Raw genomic sequence first — 21,569 nt, forward strand, 5'->3', positions numbered from 1 at the left:
TTCTTACTTTAATAATCTTCAACTGCATCAACTCCAGCAGTCTTCTGCCACCTGATACTTATTCCAGTGTCATCTGATGATGTAACTATGTTTATTTACCCTGTACTTGTCCTATACTGTCATCAACTGTAAGTTGCTGTCATAGTTGCCAATTCAGCTTATAACAAGCGGAATTGGGCTTGTTTTTTCTTCTGGTTGCTTATTTTTTGGGTGGTTGCTTGTTGCTTGTTTTTGGGCTTATAATTTTTTTTGCTGCTTGTTTTTGGGCTTCTTTTGTTTTTAGGTATCACTGACCGACTTTCAGAGATAATTAGTCATTCATCCATATAACACAGATCCTCACACAGACATACTGTAGGTGAGACGTTGTGGATGAATAGAGTCTTAAAGAAATGATGGGGAGTCATTCATTATGTCTATTGTTGCAGACTGCCGGTTGTGTGTATTCAGTAGGGCTAATTTGTTTTTAACAATGACAACAACAAAGACACTGACCAGACACACAACAGTGAAGCAGTTTAGGACCACTTGATGTGGTATTCTTTATGTCAGATATGGTTTAAGACGCTTGGGTATTTGTTGCAAGGATTTTAAACCAACTACCAATATGCTTCAGCGCTTCAACTCAGATGTATAACATGGAAGCTTCTATAGACGATGGCGACAGCTCAGATGAATTTGCTTATATCCATTTTACATAAAACCTTTGAAATTCAGTGTGCTATTTACTTTACCTCACAGTATGCCATCTGCAATGCACTTTACCTCACACAGTGGGGGTCATTCCGAGTTGTTCGCTCGCTAGCTGCTTTTAGCAGCATTGCACACGCTAGGCCGCCGCCCTCTGGGAGTGTATCTTCGCTTAGCAGAATTGCAAATGAAAGATTAGCAGAATTGCGAATAAATAATTCTTAGCAGTTTCTGAGTAGCTTGAGACTTACTCCTACATTACGATCAGCTCAGCCCGTTTCGTTCCTGGTTTGACGTCACAAACACGCCCTGCGTTCGGCCAGCCACTCCCCCGTTTCTCCAGACACTCCTGCGTTTTATCCTGGCACGCCTGCGTTTTTCCGCACACTCCCAGAAAACGGTCAGTTTCCGCCCAGAAACACCCACTTCCTGTCAATCACACTCCGATAACTTCAACGATGGAAATTCTTCGTTCGGACGTGAGTAAATCTACTAAGTTTTGTGCTAAATTACTTAGCGCATGCGCACTGCGTACCATGCGCATTTTTGCCTTAATTGCTCCGTTGCGAAAATCGTCAACGAGCGAACAACTCGGAATGACCCGCAGTGTGCTATCTGCAATGCACTATACTTCACAGTGTGCTATGCACTTTACCTCACATAGTATGCCATCTGCAATGCACTTTACCTCTCAGTAATTCCTTTATTTATTGAATTGAGTTACTAGTTAATATTTATATATGCATTTATTATTTTGAATTGTCTTAATAATCTTTTGTTTTGTTACCTTGATTTGGCCTCTTTATTTATTTAATAGAAGTACAAAGTTGGATGTTGTAAGATTATTTGTTTCATCTGTCCATTGAATAAATATTTCACAGTGAATACAAATGATCACAGATACAGTATATACAGTTGGCAATTTTCACTTGAGATTTTTCTTTAGAGGAAACATGAAAGTATAGTATCTTAAATTCACAACTCTAACTATAATATTGATAAAAATTCCAGTATTCTTTAAAAGCCAGTTTTGTGCTGATAAATATCATTGTAAAGACCTTAAAGGCAGATTATATAAATAATTATATGTATTTTAATAAGCCAAACAATAATGTTTGTTTTTATATAAAAAAACAAACAAAAAACTTGAGTTGGCCTTTTTTGGGGGCTTTTTAGGATTGGTTTGGGCTTGTTTTGGGCTTATTTTTCAGTCATCGGTTGCTAGTTTTTCATTTCAGAGTTGGCAACACTGGTTGCTGTTTTCCTGTTTGATTATTCATGTGCTCTGTAATTGGGCGCTGCGGAACCCTTGTGGCGCCATATAAATAAAGGATAATAATAATAATAATAACCACTGCTATAGATGAAATGTGGAGCAGAGAGGGGATTCCTCAGCAGGCAGGGAACCTGTGATGCGGACAGGGGTGTTCCTGCCCCTTGCTCCACCCCAAGCAATCCCTCAGCAGCAGTAGTCGTGTGTGAGCGGCCGCTGCTCTCTCCTTTCAGTAACCAGAGTACAAGTAAATAAGGAGACAGAGGACAATACGTGACCGCTAGCCGGAGAGTGCGGGGCCCGGCACATGTGTGCGCCACTTTCCCTGGCTCACGTTTCCTGCCTCCAGCCCCGGACATTTTCAAGTTTGTAGAAAAAGGGGAGGGGGCCCGGTAGTTCCTTCCCGTCACCCTGAGGTCCGCCCTGGGACACCATGCAGGTCTTGGTGAGTGTTTCCTATTGGTTTTTCCGTCTCGCACTCAAAGCCCGTACGGGCTCCATGCTGTAACCCCTTCTCTGCCGCACGAGGGACATGTGCTCCTCAGCAGCAGCCAGCAGTGGCTTCCCCATGCACTGCTGCTGCGGGGCCGGCCTGTCAGGTGCTGGTAGTGGCTGCCGGTACTAATAGCTGCGCAGGGACAGAGCACAGCTGCAGCGGGGACATTGCTGCATGGTCGGAGAGGAACCTCCGGGATCTCCTGCTGCTGCCGCTGCCCTAAAGAGGATATAGCAGGGCTGAGAGGGCGGGAGCGCCGGAGTCAGTGCCCAGCAAGGGATTTCCGACGTACGTCTATCTACAGGGGATCTCTGCAGTGACAGGAGCAACCAGTTCTGCACCCTGTACAAGAAAGTTTCAGACCTCTGTAAAACCAGAATCTTCTCTGTAAAGAAAAACCTATTGCACTTTGTTCTTGCTGATAAACTGCCCATTTCCTGGGGAACCTCTATTTTAAATTTTTCTCCCTTGTGCCAAGGCTGCAAAAAGTATATATTCCATTGCTTGCATTATAGCTGTGGGACCTGTATATGGTGCCACATTATCCTCCTGGCTGCATACAACTAAGCGAGTATCTGCATTTTTTTCCCTGTGCACACATTACATTTGTAAATACAACCAATTTGTAGGTCTGTTCAATTCTACTTCAGCTAGGGATGGACATAGGAAGCCCACCATAAACTTTTGATGCCATGGTAACTAGCCACTGCATCAAAAGAATTTTATAATAATAAAAAATTCCGATCGCACATGGGCAAATGGTATGTTTGTGCAATAGCAACTAGTGGCCATTATCGATGTTAAACAGCTTAATTCAGCCATTTTAACATTGTATGGCAATTGCTTCGATACCATTTGGTGGCGGCTACCATCGGAAAGCAGGGACGTGTGGTGAGGTAAATGGCTGAGGAGGCACTGGCTAGTATCAGCCAGATTTACCCACAAGGTATGAGCCAAAGGATTCATCTGGGCATTATACAAAGGTGCAGCAGTATGTACTGTGGAAAATTTGGTGAGTTTTGATCAGAGATGTGTGGAAAAGATAGGCAGTGCCTCACCTCACATAGACTATTTACTCCAGAGTTTTGACTATAAAAATGATTAGAATAATACAAAGAAGATATTTCTCATATATTCTTTGTATATTTTATATACTTTATATAATCAAAACTCTTGCGTAACATAGAAACATAGGGGTCGATTCAATTCACCGACAGTTGAATAGCGCCGGGAATTAGCTTCCGGCGCTATTCAATACAGCACCAAGTGACACTCAATTGTTGGGAATTCTTCTCTCACCCCTGGGGGATGAGAGAAGTAATCCGACAAAAGTGCAGCCGGCGCGAGGCTGATTCTGTCGGGAATCAGCATCGCGGCAGGGACTTAAGTCGGAGAATGCCTGTTCTCCCGACAAATCAACCTGTTAAGTCCGCGAGAACGGGCAATCGCCGACTTAACTTGAGCTGAACTGAATAACGCCGGGAGCGAATTCCCGGCGCTATTCAACTGTCGTGAATTGAATCGACCCCAGTCGGGTGTGGATCATAGGGTCGACCACACTTAGGTCGACAGTGTCTAGGTTGAACACTATTGGTCAACAGTAAGTTGCTCGACAGTTTTTTTTAAATGGTGTCATTTTCTCCGTAGAGTGACCCGGAACACCAATTAGTGCACTGTGTCACCTCGCATGGCTCGCTATGCTTCGGGAAAGGTGCCTCGCTCCGCTACTGCTGCACTCGGCACAGGTTACCGTTCCCAATTGTAGTCCATGTAGATCGTAAAGCATGAAAAGTAAAAAAAAAATGAAGAATTTTTTTTTGGAAAACCTACTTACTGTCGGCCACTAGTGGTTGACCTAGACATTGTCGACCTAAGTGTAGTCGATCTAGAGACCGGACATCGTTACAGTCTTAAATGAATCCAGTTGTTTACTAAACATTGACTTGCTCTATTTTTGTATTTTAAATTCTCTGCGTTATTGAATATAATCTTTGACACACCACAGAACAAAACTTAACAGCGAGACTGTATTATTTGTTTTATATCTATAGATCCTGCATACTTGCACTTCACGGCTGGGGACAAAACAGACAAGGCTGTGTATTAACAGACAGATGGAGAGGTAAGAGTGCCCTTGTTCGCAAGCTTACAATCTATAGGAGAATTTATTATATACAGACGAAGGGGAATTTTAATGTACTGTCAGTCAATTTTGAAATTAGGGACAAATCTTAGAATCCTGGAAATGTTTTTGGAAATTAGGGCAACTGCTTATTGTTGAGTTGTCATACTACTGACTGTTTATGTGTTGTTGGTAAAATATATATTTCTTTATAAATTTTACCTAGTTTTTCTAGGTTGGACTGTTACTTGGATTTAATACAGGGCACTACACGTGCTAGGCATATATTCATGTTAGCCATCTGAACGGACTATTTAATGCTTTCAAGAATGTCAAGTGAGGAGTGCTACATTGCTCAAGAGACATCACATGAATTAGCATCTAACTGTCTTGTCCAAGTATGACAAGAACTGCAGATGTCTAGCCAATACGACTTTGCTCAGATGTAAGCAATGTAAGTAAGTATCCCTCAATGCGTACAGCGACCTTCTACACATCCTTAGTGTACAGTATAGCTGTTGCAACAGCACTTTGCCCCCCTCGCACTTATTTAAGTCATCTTGTTTTTCTTCAGATATGTACGCAAATGCATTAGCAGTTGCAGAGATGTATGCAGCGAATGTGGAAAAATATACAAATGGCACAGTCGCCAGGATTTGTATTAAATGACCCCAACTGGCGGCTCTGCATAGCATGGGCCTGATTTGAGTCCCGAAGTTTTTGTGGTTCTTGCTGCAAAGTACCAATGTTCAGTACATTGCGCATGCACCGACCTTGTACTGCGCATGTTTGGAGGCGGGGAGGGATCAGCGATGGTTTCCGCTCTCTAAACAAATGCGTGTTGTTGCCATTGTTGGAGAGGGACAAAGCTCCGTCAGAGGATAGAGAACTCCTGGCCTCTTGCTCAGACTTGTGGCGGCGGCCTTGCACAACCCTATAGATCATGCAACCAGACAGTGGTGTCCCCGTTGATCCGATGCTGCATCCTAGGACGCAGTTTGTATCATTAATGCATGCTCCTGCTGCGTTACCATATTAGAGCTATCGCTGCTGCTTCCATTTAAGCAGCAGCAATACAGCAGCTCCTCCAACCACTTCTGAATCAGGCCCCATAACCACAGGAAGAAAGATGCCGGAGTCATTATAACAGACCTGCATTTTTGCTACCATTTCTCCTTTATATCTCCTCCAATTGTTCCCCAACTGTCTATCACTTTGAGATAAGTCATCTTTGAGACTGCCGGCGCAAGACCATTGCGGCACATGTGCAGTGTGACTTTGATGCATGTGCAAACCGCCCATAATTTCTCAACTGTGGAAAAAAGAAAGGCGGCTTTGAAAAGCAATGATTCAGTTTAGCCCCAAGTGTTACCAGGCAAACCTTTTAGTAGATGATAGTCCTTTGATAAAACCCCATTCACTGCAGAGAATATTCTGCCTGATTCAGAGTCATACGCTACTGCATTCTCGTCTGCAATCCCATCCATAGCAGATGTATGACAATATGTAAGTGGTACTGGATTTCTGCAGAGACGCCCACCTTCAGCTTTGCAGATAAAAGAAACTGCGTACATCTTTTGTGCATATGGAATTGCAGTTGTAGGCTGAGACGGGTGGTCTTCAGTTTGCCGGCTGTCGGGATCCCAGCGCACAGTATACCGGCGCCGGAATCCCGACAGCCGGCATACCGACACTTTATCTCCCTCTTGGGGGTCCACAACCCCCCTGGAGACCGTGCCCGCAGCGTGGTGAGCGTATCGAGCCCGCAAAGGGCTCATTTGCCCTCGCCACACTGGCGGTATGCCGGCGGTCGGGATTCGACTGCGACTTGCTTGCGTTTTTGCCACCACTCTATTACTGCCCCCCAAATGGTTCCTTACTTTACAAATAAATCCTGACTGCGAGCAACATTGCTGAGGTACCTTCCTAGGTGCATGTGCAGTATACTGATAAATATCGGCCTTGCGTACAACTCTTAATCAGGGCAATTGCTAGCAGTAAAGCTGCTGCCTGAGCAGTTTGGGCCTGTATATGGTGGTATATGCTGAGTAATTTTAAAGCTGATAATTATTTCTAGAGTCGGGTTATCCCTGCTTGCTGATAGTTTGTGTTAAAAGGTGTTTGCTTTCCTACTCCTAATTCTCATCGATAAGCCACAAGTGCATTGTAGTCATTTACATGTGCTGCAGAAAATAGGGGAAAGACCCTGAACCGTTGATTTTAATTTTCTTTTGCAGATTGTTTCTTCTCAATCTCTATGGCCTCATCAGTCAGCTAAATATTTGTTTTAGGGTGATTGTTTCATAAAACTGAACTTTATTTTAACCTAAAACATGATTTGTGTGACCCTTGAAATCCCCCCTCTATAGGCCCCTTTGTCAGAGCGTCAGGTTAGGGGAAGCAATGCTAGGAGTGCACAGAAGGGAGGGGGAAGCCCAATGACGTAATCGGAAAGCTTAATAGACAGTGGGCAGGGCCAGACAGATCCCCTGAGAGCCCCCCCACCACAGTCACATGACTGAATCCCTGCCAAAAGCATTCATAGTGTCAGACCGTAACATGCAGTTGTTCCCCCACCTCCCCCAGCACAAGCACAATGCTTGTAGCCTTGGTGTCATAGCAGAGGAAGGTCACTTATACGGACATCCATGCATGCTATTTCATTTTGCATGTCGCATATATAAAAGCAACTTTTGATGACATCCCAATGTTAATATCATATGATAAATAGTTTCTAAAAAATGCAAAAAAAAAATTAGTAGTTGTTAGTAAATACTGAATATGTAAAAGGACATGCCTTGAAAGCATTTTATTTCTTTTTAGAATTCTAATTTATGCTTTTACTTACAGGGTGTGTATTAAGTTCAGTGTACTGTGCTTGTATTGATATGTAGCTGCTCAGTGTGGGGTCACTGATTCTGCAAGTGCCTGGATCAAGCTAGTACAAAGGCAGGATGTAGATCAGCCCATTAATGATAAGACCACTTATTGCTTGCAGCTCAGGGCCTGGGTCAGAGATTGCTAGTGCTGTCACAGCTGTGAGTCGGTATGCAGCAGCTGTGCGGAAATATGCAAATGCAGCTTCCGGGATTGTGTTAAGAGTTACGCTGCTTGTTCATGAAGAAGCAACCATGAGATGTACAAATGCAGCAGGAGGCGTCTGTAGGAGACAGACAAACAATGGTAAATGCTCGATCATTCCTGGAGATAATTATGTATCAGGTGCTGGAAAGGGGGAGGGGTCACAGACAGAGAGAGAGGGGGGGGGGGGGTTGCAAATCCCACCCCTACATTTCCCTTCAGCACACTAAAAAATTACCTGTAACCATACCTGAACCTATCTGGTAATAGAAATTCAGAGAATTAGTTTACACATGTTTGCAAACACATGTTTAAGCTGCTGCGCCACTTCACGGCTTCTCCGATGTCAGCAGTCCTAACACTACATGATAGCAGTGCCCACATAGGGCCTTGTAATTTGTCGCAGTAGGCCTCATGATAAAGGCTACTACTTTTAGTAATAGTCTGTAGGAGATATACTCATCCTGCATGTATCTGCAAGATCTGAGTGCTGCTTCTGAGGATGCGGCCTCAGATCACCATCGTGACCATCGGTGGGACCCACGATGTTAGTGGATTGCAGCCAGTCTGCGTAAAGGCTGACTGGCCATAGGATCTGGACAGCCGGGACCAGAAAGTCTATGCCCGAAGACGCAGACCCTTGGCCCAGCAAGCCCCCGTTTTGAAGAGTAGTGATGGTTGCTGAACTCCAAAAGCAGCGAGGGTGCTGCAAGCGATATCTGTTCTGCAAATGCATACAAACATTGCATTTGTACATAAAGCATCGAGTTTGCATACAAATCCATATCAGGTCCATAGATTAATAATAGACTTTCTGCAGCGGGGTACACTGGTATTCCACAGGGAATAACATTGGGGTGTAGAGTTGGATCTTGATCCGAGGCACCAACAGGCTAAAAACTTTGACTTCCCAGGATGCACCGCACCGCCTCCTCTATATAACCCCTCCTCCGTGCACAGGAGCTCAGTTTATGAGGAGGAGACGGACCGCGCGGCTGGCTTGGACACTGTACGGCTCGGAGACCCCACTATATCCACCAGGGCTATAGGAACACAGGTTACTTTTTATACAGGCTCCGTTTATACCGGTGGTGAAGTCCAGCAAAAGGGGGATAGAGCGCTAACCTGTAGCCCCTCCCCCCAGCTCTGGGCGCCATCTTCCGCAGATGTTCCCGCCCTGGAGCTGCTTTCACTTTCTACCACAACTCCCTGCTGAGACCAGGCACCATTTTCTACTTCAGGGCTGCTCTCCACTGTATAGCCGCCTGTCACAGCGCCGTGCTTATACAGACACTTGAGTATTCTACATGTCATATAGACAGCGTTAGTTAAGAAATAAGTGTGCTTCTAACAGAATAGGTGGTACAATTATTCTGTGATATACATCCAGTTTTGCTGTGCTTTGCGTGGCTCGCTCACGAGTTAGTAGCCCCAAGTATCTTTTTGTGTTAATCCCTGAAGGAAAAACTGCAAATATTCTTTATAAAGAAATTTTGTGTACAATATAACATATACATCACAATATCAGCTGGCACTACTGTCTTTGTAAAATGAGTACCGCTGAGCAATAACAGACATCCACGTAGGTCCACTATGTGCAGTGATTACTATGACACCCTTTATGGCAAACTGTTCATAAGTTCCCGGACAACAGTAGGCGGTATGTTTTGCCATTCCGCCTTAAGTATAGTGACTAACTGTGACCCTAAAGAAGATCGAGATGTGTAGAACGCACCCGTCGCTCAAATACGTCCCAGATGTTCACAGTGGAGTTAAAATCTAGATTCTGAGCTGGCCAGTCCATCTGGGATACCGAATTTTATGTATACCAGTCCAGCGTCGCCGTGGAAACATGACATCGCGCAGCCTATAATGATCCCCTTCTCAAACTTGGTCACCTCCTGGAAGGCCGCTTTGTTAACAAATGATCTAATCAGTGCCCCATTTTATACCTTCACGAACACGTGCCTGCTGCTGGAGCACACCATTTCGCATGCGTGATGGGGCTGTCCAATCACTTTTGTTTACATAGGGGTATATTCAATAAGAGTTGGAAACTGCCGCCTTGTCAGACGGCAGTTTCCGACTGGAATAGGTCGGAAGGGGTTCCGACCTATTCAATAGGGGCACATTTTTTTCAGACAAGTCTGGAAACTCAACTTGTCGGAAAGCAGGTGGATCAGCGGAATACCCGCCGATCCACCTGCTGCTGTCGGAAACTGGGCCAAATCCGTCAGGTTTTGGATCCCTGTCTGACAAACTCAATCCAACTTAAAAACAAGTCAGATTGAGGTGAGGAGACGGGGAGAGGTGCAGCGGGCTACGGGGATGAGAGGTACCTTGACGGCCGTCCTCTGGCCAGGCACCTCTCTCCCTGTAGTGCCTCCCCCACCGCCGCAGACATCACCCCCTGCTGCCAGCTCCGGCCGCTGATCGCAACACTGCTCCCCCCGCCTGCCACTTTGCGCTGCTTGCCCCCCCCCCGCCGGCTGCTTTGCGCTGCTCCGGCCGCCGCTCTCTACTCCCCCCACCTGTCAGCGCACCCGGCAGCCGCTACAGTAGCGGCAGGACAGGACAACGGGAACGGCCAAATCCGACAGTCGGATTTGGCCGCTCTTTGAATAGGGGTTGTCGGGTCCATTCCGACAACTGCAAACCCGAAGTTTTCCTTCCCTGCTGCTGCTAACACTGTTTATCTGACTGGTCGCATCCTGTGCGACCAGGTCAGATAAAGCACTTGAAGGCATGGTCGCATCTGAGGCGACCATGCCAGGCAAGTGGTTAAGGCCAAATTTCAGCAGAAATACAGAGAATTCTGAAGGTGTCACAAACATTCAAGCACCACTATATGTATATGTGTGCGTATTATATATGTGTGTGTGTGTGTGTGTGTGTGTGTGTGACCTTATATCGTATGTTATACATTGGGGTCAATTCAATTTGCCGACAGTTGAATAGCGCCGGGAATTAGCTCCCGGCGCTATTCAATACAGCGCCATGTGACACTTAATTGTTGGGATTTCCGACAATTGAGGAAATCTGACAAAAGTGCTGGCGCGAAGCTGATTCTGTCGGGAATCGGCATCGCTGCGGGCAGTTAAGTCTAAGAATGCCCATTCTCCTGGCAAATCAACCTTGTTAAGTTCAGGAGAACGGGCATTCGCCAACTTAACGAGCAGAATTGAATAGCGACGGGAGCTAATTCTCAGTGCTATTCAATTGTTGGCAAATTGAATTGACCCCATTGTATATTGTATAGTACCTGACACAATTTAGTGGGCATCTGCACATACCATTTGTATGTAACAAGGTGACAGATTGAACCTAGTCACGGCTTGCCTGCAACTTATTGTGTTTATATATGGTTATGGTCCATTATTATATTATATAGTGCAGTACACATTATTTTGGCTGCTAGCCCTGTAGGTCAGATAGTGTGCCACATTTGCCTCAGTATATACAGTTCTGCATTTTACATATATAATATATCTTGTCAGTCATCTCATACTATAGTATTGTATATCTATTCTAATGTGTTTTGATACACACGTGTGGGGCCTGTCGTGCATGAATATGGTTGTGATACTTTGTTCTCTTATTATTCTTACAGTAATACACGTGTGTCTTTGTGCCTTTACAATGTTTCCAAAGTGAATCTAAACGTTGGCTGTATTCTACTGCAAATAATCAGCGTGCAAAATTGAATAAATGTGAAGAACTTTTGCACAAACCATTCTGCAGAGTGCCTTTTTCCCACGCAATTTTACAGTATATAATATAGATGTCTGCTAGTCTGGCACTCTGGATGAATAATTGTAGTAGTGCCGCGGTGCCCTCCTGTATAATAAATATGCTGCAATCTTTCAGGGACCTTTTGCCAGAGTTCACTCAGGAACAAATAGATGCGGCACTCCACAGACTGGTTCAAATTAAGTGTATTGTGGGAAAGTGTAGAGTGGACCCTGTCAAAGGTCCCTGGAAGATTGCAGTATGGGTGTATGTATGTGTGTGTGTATATATATAACAGCAGAGCGCCTATAGTGTAGTATCCCTTGAGTTAATTTTCGTCACACGCAAGAATAAATATTGCGTACCGGATTACGGCTTGACTTAAGGCCTATCGGTCCCCAGGTCTTCTAGTCCACTTCTCTGTCGGAATCTATAGGCGCTCTGCTGTTTCTTCCTCTACTTTCAGATTTCCCTTTGGGCTACGTATATCTAGTGGCACTACTTGAAGAACTGAGCAGCCACCCGTTAAAACGGGGAAAGTGTGGACTATTTGACAAATTCAATCAAACTTAAGTTTTACTGGACTGGTCATTTGACCAAATTTATGTATGACTTTTTTTATATATATATCCTAACAGTAAGGAATTTTGCACAATTTGGACAAGCGCACTGATCCACTCTTTGTTTAAAAAAATTCTGTTATTCTTGGTATTTGTGATTAGAGCTGCTATCTAATTCTTTACTAATCCTACTGTATATAAGGAAAATGTTACGTCTTTGTGGGCTAAATAAGAAAAGGTCCGACCTATGTCAACAGGTGTTTAATGAGGAAAAGTCTATAAACAGAATAATGGTAACTGATAACATAGATTCCCTTTTCTGGGACATAGAAAAAACCTTGATAAAGGAAATTAAAACATGGTGGGATATTAAAGGGTTGGAACATTACCTTAAAGTAGATAGAATCCCAAGAGGCCTCAGACTTATCAAGAATCCAACATTTGGTACTGATAGGTCTGTATTTATGGAAGAATGGGATAAGATCCTCCATGACTGCTCAATCAATCTCATGAAGTTAATTGTGAAGGAAAAGAAGGCAGAACTTTCAGATTTAGAGGAGTTACTGAAAAATAAAGACATCAACTTGAACAAACATAAAGATAGTGAGGAATTTAAAATCAATGAAAAAGTCCTCAATAAAAAACTGGAAAAAATTGAGGAAGAGGTAATCAAGAATAAGGAACATAAATTCCTGAGAGATAAAAAGGATTATGAGAATGACAAAGTGAAGAAATGGACCAGAAACACAACCCAAGATAGAGGGAGGGGTAGACTACTAAGTAGATCCAATGACCAAAGCTGGAATAGGACAAAACAAAGACAGAGATCTACTTCATTTAAAGAATCAAGACCGAGACAAAACTCCTATAGAGGGAACAATCGGTATATAGCCTTTGACCGCCCCTCAACAAATACAGCACAAGAAGTACAGGAGGGTTTTTTTTTAGGCCACAGACAAGTAAAACCACACAGAGACAAGGAATATCAAGAAAAAAATCAAAGAAAATGTTTATCATGCATCTCCACTAAAAAGAAGATTACAAGACGGGGAATGAGAGGAGGAAGAAGAAAACCCCCAGAAAAAGAAACTCCCGGTAACTGACCCCAAAGACAAAGGCCTTTTCAATCTTTCTTCTCACAATTTAACACAACCACAGATCTCCCTACTCAGCAAAGGAGTCACATTTGCTCCTACTCATAAACCGGATAAATTCCAAATGTTTATTGATCTGAATAAATATGTGAGGAATCTAACCTTAAAAAGGCATTTTGCAAAGAAAGACAATGCGATCCTCACAAACAACAACTCCTTCAAATCAGGCCTCAAACTACCCTCTAAATTTTACCCTTTAGAGTCTAAGGGTTCACACATCAACATCTTTTATGATTTAGTAAAGAAGGACCTGATCGATGGAGAAGATTTCAAAATAAAGAAACAAAACCTCACCAACCATGAGAAACATGCACTAAAAGAACTGAAGGAAAATGAAACTTATACTGAGACCGGCAGACAAAGGGGGTGGACTGGTAATACAGGATAAAGAAATATACATTAAAGAAGCACAACGACTACTAAGCGACACATCCTCGTACAAACCACAAGCAAAAGATCCCACGGAGGAATTTCTTGAGGAACTAAGAAAATTATTGACCCCAGCATTATATAAAAATATTATATCGAAGGATGAATATCAATACCTCCTGAACAATAATCCGACTATCCCCATCATGTACCACCTTCCAAAGATCCACAAGAGCCTGATATCACCTCCTGGTGGCCTATTATAGCAGGAATAGATTCACTAACAGCACACTTATCTGAATATGTAGACGTGTTTTTAAAACCACATGTCCAGAATTTACCCTCCTTTTTAAAGGACACAACGAGTGTTTTAAACCTTTTAAAAGATTTTAAATGGGAAGAAAAATTTCTGTGGACTACAATTGACGTACAGGCACTTTACACCAGCATCACCCACGAAAAAGGTCTTGCAGCTTGTCGTGAGATTCTTGATACGGATGCAAATATAACAAAAGAACACTGTGACTTCATTTGTTCACTCATTGAGTTCATTTTAACACATAATTATTTCAAGTTTATGGACACATTTTATATCCAGACATGTGGCACAGCTATGGGTACGGTTTTCGCACCAAGTTATGCGAATATTCTAATGGGGATGTGGGAGAAGGAATTCATTTACCAGAATTGTCAGTTGAAGAACAATATCTGTTTTTATAAACGTTATATCGATGACATTATTTTAATCTGGAACGGAGAGGTGGAGAATTTTAATGATTTTATGAATTATATTCAAAATAATGATTTTAATTTGAAATTCACCTGCACTACAAGCAAAACCGAAGTAGAATTTCTGGATCTGGTCCTATCACATGATGGGGACAAAGTAATTACGAAGAATTTCATCAAAACAGTTGATACGAATAGCTATTTACACTATAGAAGTGGTCACACTCAAAATTGGAAAAACAACATTCCCTTTTCACAGATGCACAGGATTAAAAGAAATTGCAGTACTACAGAAACCTTCACAGAACAATCTCGGATTTATGCTGAACGCTTTAAAGAAAGGGGATATCCGGATCACATCATCAAGGAAGCAGTAAGAAGAGGTGGCGATCTAAACAGAGAAGAAATACTTAAACCTAAAGATAAAAAGGAGGGAGATAAGAAGAAATTATGTGCTCCATTCATTACACAATATAACAACGAGGAACTAAAAATCAGGAAGGTGCTCTCCAAACACTGGCACATTCTGAAGATGGACCCTATCCTTACAGAACTGCTTCCTGAACGTCCAGAAATTATATTCAGAAAGGCACAAAATCTAAAAGAAATTCTAGCACCAAGCATGTTAAGATGCTCACGCAACATTCCCACAGGTCTCCCGAAGTGTACTGGTATGTACAAATGTGGGCACTGCAATATGTGCAAATTTGTCCATCCAAATCGAAGGATGTTCCATAACACTGATAATACGAAAGAATACAAAATCAAAGACTTTATCAACTGCAACACAACGTCAGTGATATATATGATCGAGTGCGGGTGTCATTTGAAATATATAGGGAAGACAAAGAGACCATTAAAATTGCGGATCCAAGAGCACGTGAGGAATGTTAAAAATAAAGTAGAGAGCCATCCACTCTCCAGGCACTTTGCGACGACCCACAGCTCAAACCCGGACACTTTAACATTTAAAGCAATCGAACATGTCAAATTGGGCCCAAGAGGTGGTGACCTTTTGAAAAAACTTTCTCAACGTGAGATGTATTGGATTTTTACTTTGAATACTATGTCTCCCTATGGTCACAATGAGGGCTATGAAATAGCACCATTTTTATAAGTACCCCCCCAACTGCAAACATTAGATTTCTTAACCCCCTTTTTTACTTGGAGTGTTCTATAAATCCAGGTACAGCATTAGTTGTCCATAAAGATGTAGCCTTCCTATTTCAATCCGGTCTAAATATCACTATGAATTCCTGAGCGTGCACACTTTAATAGAGCGTTTACAGAGTTATCAATCAAATCAAAAAAACCACCTCCCCCCCCCCCCCCCCCTACTTCAGAATATATTTCTATTGTTTTAAACATGTCCTCACTATTAAAAATTGCTTGGGACACGTCACTACATCTCGTTAACATATAGCTGCTATATATATTTCTCTGACGTCCTAGTGGATGCTGGGAACTCCGTAAGGACCATGGGGAATAGCGGCTCCGCAGGAGACTGGGCACAAAAGTAAAAGCTTTAGGACTACCTGGTGTGCACTGGCTCCTCCCCCTATGACCCTCCTCCAAGCCTCAGTTAGATTTTTGTGCCCGGCCGAGAAGGGTGCACACTAGGGGCTCTCCTGAGCTTCTTAGTGAAAAGTTTAGTTTTAGTTTTTTTATTTTCAGTGAGACCTGCTGGCAACAGGCTCACTGCATCGAGGGACTAAGGGGAGAAGAAGCGAACTCACCTGCGTGCAGAGTGGATTGGGCTTCTTAGGCTACTGGACACCATTAGCTCCAGAGGGACCGAACACAGGCCCAGCCTCGGAGCTCGGTCCCGGAGCCGCGCCGCCGGCCCCCTTACAGAGCCAGAAGCAAGAAAAGGTCCGGAAAAATCGGCGGCAGAAGACATTAGTCTTCAACAAGGTAGCGCACAGCACTGCAGCTGTGCGCCATTGTTACTCAGGCACACTTCACACTCCGGTCACTGAGGGTGCAGGGCGCTAGGGGGGGGCGCCCTGAGCAGCAATGTAAAACACCTTGGCTGGCATAAATACACCACATATAACCCCCAGGGCTATATGGGTGTATTTTAACCCCTGCCAGATTCCACAGAAAAACGGGAGAAAAGGCAGCCGAGAAGGGGGCGGAGCCTATCTCCTCAGCACACTGGCGCCATTTTCTCTCACAGCTCCGTTGGAGGGAAGCTCCCTGGCTCTCCCCTGCAGTTACTACACTACAGAAAGGGGTTCAAAAAGAGAGGGGGGCACTAATTAGGCGCAGTATAACAATACAGCAGCTATAAGGGGAAAAACACTTATATAAGGTTATCCCTGTGTGTGTGTATATGTATATATATATATATATATATATATATATATATATATATATATATATATATATATATATATATATATATATATATATATATATATATATATAGCGCTCTGGTGTGTGCTGGCATACTCTCCCTCTGTCTCCCCAAAGGGCTAGTGGGGTCCTGTCCTCTATCAGAGCATTCCCTGTGTGTGTGCTGTGTGTCGGTACGTTGTGTCGACATGTATGAGGAGGAAAATGAGGTGGAGGCGGAGCAAATTGCCTGTAACAGAGATGTCACCCCCTAGGGAGTCGACACCTGAGTGGATGAGCTTATGGAAGGAATTATGTGACAGTGTCAGCTCTTTACGAAAGATTGATGACATGAGACGGCCGGCGACTCAGTCTGTGCCTGTCCAGGTGTCTCAAAAGCCATCTGGGGCTCTAAAACGCCCGTTACCGCAGATGGCAGATACAGACGCCGACACGGATACTGACTCCAGTGTCGACGATTAAGAGACGAATGTGACTTCCAGTAGGGCCACACGTTACATGATTGAGGCTATGGAAAATGTTTTTACACATTTCTGATAATACCAGTACCACTAAAAAGGGTATTATGTTGGGTGAGAAAAAACTGCCTGTAGTTTTTCCTGCATCTGAGGAATTAAATGAAGTGTGTGATGATGCGTGGGTTTCCCCCGATAAAAAAGTTATTGGCATCATACCCCTTCCCGCCAGAGGATAGGGCACGTTGGGAAACACCCTTTAGGGTGAATAAAGCGCTCACACGCTTGTCTAAACAGGTGGCACTACCATCCCCGGATACGGCCGCCCTTAAGGAACCTACTGACAAAAAGCAGTAAAATATCCTAAAATGTATATACACTCACACGGGTGTGATACTGCGACCAGCAATCGCCTCAGCCTGGATGTGCAGTGCTGGGGTGGCTTGGTCGGATTCCCTGACTGACAATATTGATACCCTAGATAGGGACAGTATATTACTAACTATAGAGCATTTAAAAGATGCATTTCTATATATGCGTGATGCACAGAGGGATATTTGCCGACTGGCATCAAGAGTAAGTGCGCTGTCCATTTCTGCCAGAAGAAGGTTATGGACAAGACAGTGGTCAGGTGATGCTGATCCCAAAAGGCATATGGAAGTATCGCCTTATAAAAGGGAAGAGTTATTTGGGGTAGGTCTAACAGACCTGGTGGCCACGGCAACGGCTGGAAAATCCACATTTTTACCCCAGGTAGCTTCTCAACCTAAGAAGACGCCGTATTATCAGGCGCAGTCCTTTCGGCCCCATAAAGCGGGCAAAAGGCGCCTCATTTCTGCCCCGTGGCAGAGGGAGAGGAAAAAGGCTGCAGCAAACAGCCAATTCCCACAAAAGCCCTCTCCCGCCTCCGCAAAGTCCTCAGCATGACGCTGGGGCTTTACAAGCGGTCTCAGGCCCGGTGGGGGCCCGTCTCAAGAAATTCGAGACGTCTTCCCCTCGCCGTTTCATAAAGTCTGCTTTACCGACGTCTCCCTTAGACAGGGAGACAGTATTGCAAGCCATTCACAGGCTGTATTCCCAGCAGGTGATAATCAAGGTACCCCTCCTGCAACAGGGAAAGGGGTACTATTCCACACTATTGGTGGTACCGAAGCCGGACGGCTCGGTGAGACCAATTTTAAATCTAAAATCCTTGAACACTTGCATACAAAGGTTCAAATTCAAGATGGAGTCACTCAGAGCAGTGATTGCAAACCTGGAAGAAGGGGACTATATGGTCTCTCTGGACATCAAAGATGCTTACCTACATGTCCCAATTTACCCTTCTCCAAGGGTACCTCAGGTTTGTGGTACAGAACTGTCACTATCAGTTTCAGACGCTGCCGTTTGGATTGTCCACGGCACCATGGGTCTTTACCAAGGTAATGGCCGAAATGATGATACTCCTTCGAAAGAAGGGAGTTTTTAGTTATCCCTTTCTTGGACGATCTCCTGATAAGGGCAAGATCCAGGGAACAGTTGGAAGTCGGGGTAGCACTATCTCAGATAGTGCTGCGGTAGCACGGTTGGATTCTCAATATTCCAAAATCGCAGCTGATCCTGACGACACGCCTTCTATTCCTAGGGATGATCCTGCACACAGTCCAGAAAAAGGTGTTTTCTCCCGGAGGAGAAAGCCAGGGAGTTATCCGAACTAGTCAGAAACCTCCTAAAACCAGGCCAAGTGTCAGTGCATCAGTGCACAAGGGTCCTGTGAAAAATGGTGGCTTCCTACGAAGCAATTCCATTCGGCAGATTCCATGCAAGAACTTTCCAGTGGGACCTGCTGGACAAATGGTCCGGATCGCATCTTCAGATGCATCAGCGGATAACCCTGTCACCAAAGACAAGGGTGTCTCTCCTGTGGTGGTTGCAGAGTGCTCATCTTCTAGAGGGCCGCAGATTCGGCATTCAGGACTGGGTCCGGGTGACCACGGATGCCTGCCTGCGAGGCTGGAGAGCAGTCACACAGGGAAGAAATTTCCAGGGCTTGTGGTCAAGCCTGGAGACATCACTTCACATAAATATTTTGGAGCTAAGGGCCATTTACAATGCCCTAAGCCAAGCAAGACCTCTGCTTCAAGGTCAGCCGGTGCTGATCCAGTCGGACAACATCACGGCAGTCGCCCACGTAAACAGACAGGGCGGCACAAGAAGCAGGAGGGCAATGGCAGAAGCTGCAAGGATTTTTCGCTGGGCAGAAAATCATGTGATAGCACTGTCAGCAGTGTTCATTCTGGGAGTGGACAACTGGGAAGCAGACTTCCTCAGCAGGCACGACCTCCACCCGGGAGAGTGGGTGTCACAACTGAGGGCCTGAGCTGACGGGAGGCAGCCTCAGTTGTAGGGGCTGAGATGTACCGGAACCTGGGAGGTTGTATCAGACCCCTGGACATGTAAGTAACATGAATAATAACTGCCCGAAGGCGTGACCACGACAACTTGGATAAAAGTCAATGATGTTTATTATGACAACTTCGCAACACAGCAGCAGTAAAAGAAAACGTAAAAGTCAGCAAATAATAAATACAGTTCCTGGGTACTACAGGATGGCAGGAGCCACAGGGCACTGGTAGTGTGAGATAGTTCTTATGATCTTCTAGATGGAAAGTCCTTACCAGGCCCGACTGTAGCAATGGAGATAACCCAGGATTGTGCCAGCTGGTGTTCCAGGAAAAGCTGGGTTGCTGAAGGTAAAACAGCTGCTGTGGATACTGGCTGGAACCAGACTGTTGTTAGCACGGAGTGGATACTGGCTGGAACCAGTTAAATAATAAATGAACTTGGGAGCGATGAAATATGAACCGAAATGTAGAACTTGAGAGCGGAGAAATAATAATACCGGTGGAGAGTGGTAAAGTGTAGAAAGGACACCGGCCCTTTAAGGGAAGCTGTACTCTGCTGGAAGCTGAGCTGGAAGCAGGTAATGTTGTAGCTGGAAACAGATGAATCCACAATGGATTGGAGAGTCAGGCTACACCGCAGGTGGAATGCTGGTGCGGGTCTCTATGGTGGAAGTCTTGAGACAGGAGCTGGAACCTGGAAGACAATCACAGGAGAGAGACAAACAGGAACTAGGTTTGACAACCAAAGCACTGACGCCTTCCTTGCTCAGGCACAGTGTATTTATACCTGCAGCAAGGAAGGGATTGGCTAGGCAATTATGCAGATTAACAATACTGACAACAGATTGGAGGAAATGATCAGCTGACAGAATCCAAGATGGCTGCGCCCATGCAGACACTTGGAGGGAAGTTTGGTTTGTAATCCATGTGGTAATGAAAACAGTAATGGCGGCGCCGGCCACTGGAGACAGGAGACGCCAGGCTGACAAGTGCACATCCAACCACGCGGACACAGCGGAGGCCGCGGCTGACGTAATCGCCACTCTGACACTCTGCATGCAGAAGCTCAGGGACGGCGGCGGAGGCCGCGGGAGACGCCATGCCAGATGTAATAAGGCGTTACTGTGACAGCGTCTCAGAGAGACAGGAGAGGATGCAGGAATGTGAACATTAGGATAACAGATGGGATCCGGTCCTGGAGCGCTGAGCCAGCCTTAGGAGGCATCTGATGGGTAAGAAATGGCGTCCAGATACCCGGATCGTGACAGTGGGGACTTCACCCAGAAGTCTTCCACATGATTGTAAACCATTGGGAAAAACCAAAGGTGGACATGATGGCGTCCCGCCTAAACAAACAAAAAAAAAAATTGGACAGGTATTGCGCCAGGTCAAGGGACCCTCAGGCAATAGCTGTGGACGCTCTGGTAACACCGTGGGTGTACCAGTCAGTGTATGTGTTCCCTCCTCTTCCTCTCATACCAAAAGTACTGAGAATTATAAGACGGAGGGGAGTAAGAACTATACTCGTGGCTCCGGATTGGCCAAGAAGGACTTGGTACCCGGAACTTCAAGAGATGCTCACAGAGGACCCGTGGCCTCTACCTCTAAGAAGGGACCTGCTCCAGCAAGGACCCTGTCTATTCCAAGACTTACCGCGGCTGCGTTTGACGGCAGGGCGGTTGAACGCCGGATCCTGAAGGAAAAAGGCATTCCGGATGAAGTCATCCCTACCCTGATCAAGCCAGGAAGGATGTAACCGCAAAGCATTATCACCGCATTTGGCGAAAATATGTTGCGGGGTGCGAGGCCAGTAAGGCCCCGATGGAGGAATTTTCAACTAGGTCGATTCCTGCATTTCCTGTAAACAGGAGTGTCTATGGGCCTAAAATTGGGGTCCATTTAAGGTTCAAATTTCGGCCCTGTCAATTTTCTTCCAGAAAGAACTAGCTTCAGTTCCTGAAGTTCAGACGTTTGTAAAAGGGGTACTGCATATACAGCCTCCTTTTGTGCCTCCAGTGGCACCTTGGGATCTCAATGTAGTTTTGGGGTTCCTAAAGTCACATTGGTTTGAACCACTTGAATCTGTGGAGTTAAAATATCTCACATGGAAAGTGGTCATGTTGTTGGCCCTGGCCTCGGCCAGGCGCGTGTCAGACTTGGCGGGCTTTA

General features: G+C 44.8%; 1 protein-coding gene across 6 annotated transcripts in view; it reads left to right on the top strand.

Moving 5' to 3' along the window:
- The first annotated feature begins 2,074 nt into the window (after nucleotides 1–2,074).
- HIVEP1 (HIVEP zinc finger 1) overlaps nucleotides 2,075–21,569 on the top strand; it is a 578,844-nt gene continuing 559,349 nt past the window's right edge. For 4 of the 6 annotated variants that reach the window (XM_063923170.1, XM_063923175.1, XM_063923174.1 and 1 more), the window contains exons 1-2: nucleotides 2,075–2,408; nucleotides 4,511–4,581. The gene's annotated coding sequence lies outside the window, so the exon portion shown is untranslated. The other 2 variants (XM_063923171.1, XM_063923172.1) reach the window with 2 other exon arrangements.

Source organism: Pseudophryne corroboree, chromosome 5, assembly GCF_028390025.1.
Source record: "Pseudophryne corroboree isolate aPseCor3 chromosome 5, aPseCor3.hap2, whole genome shotgun sequence".
Classification (NCBI taxonomy): domain Eukaryota; kingdom Metazoa; phylum Chordata; class Amphibia; order Anura; family Myobatrachidae; genus Pseudophryne; species Pseudophryne corroboree.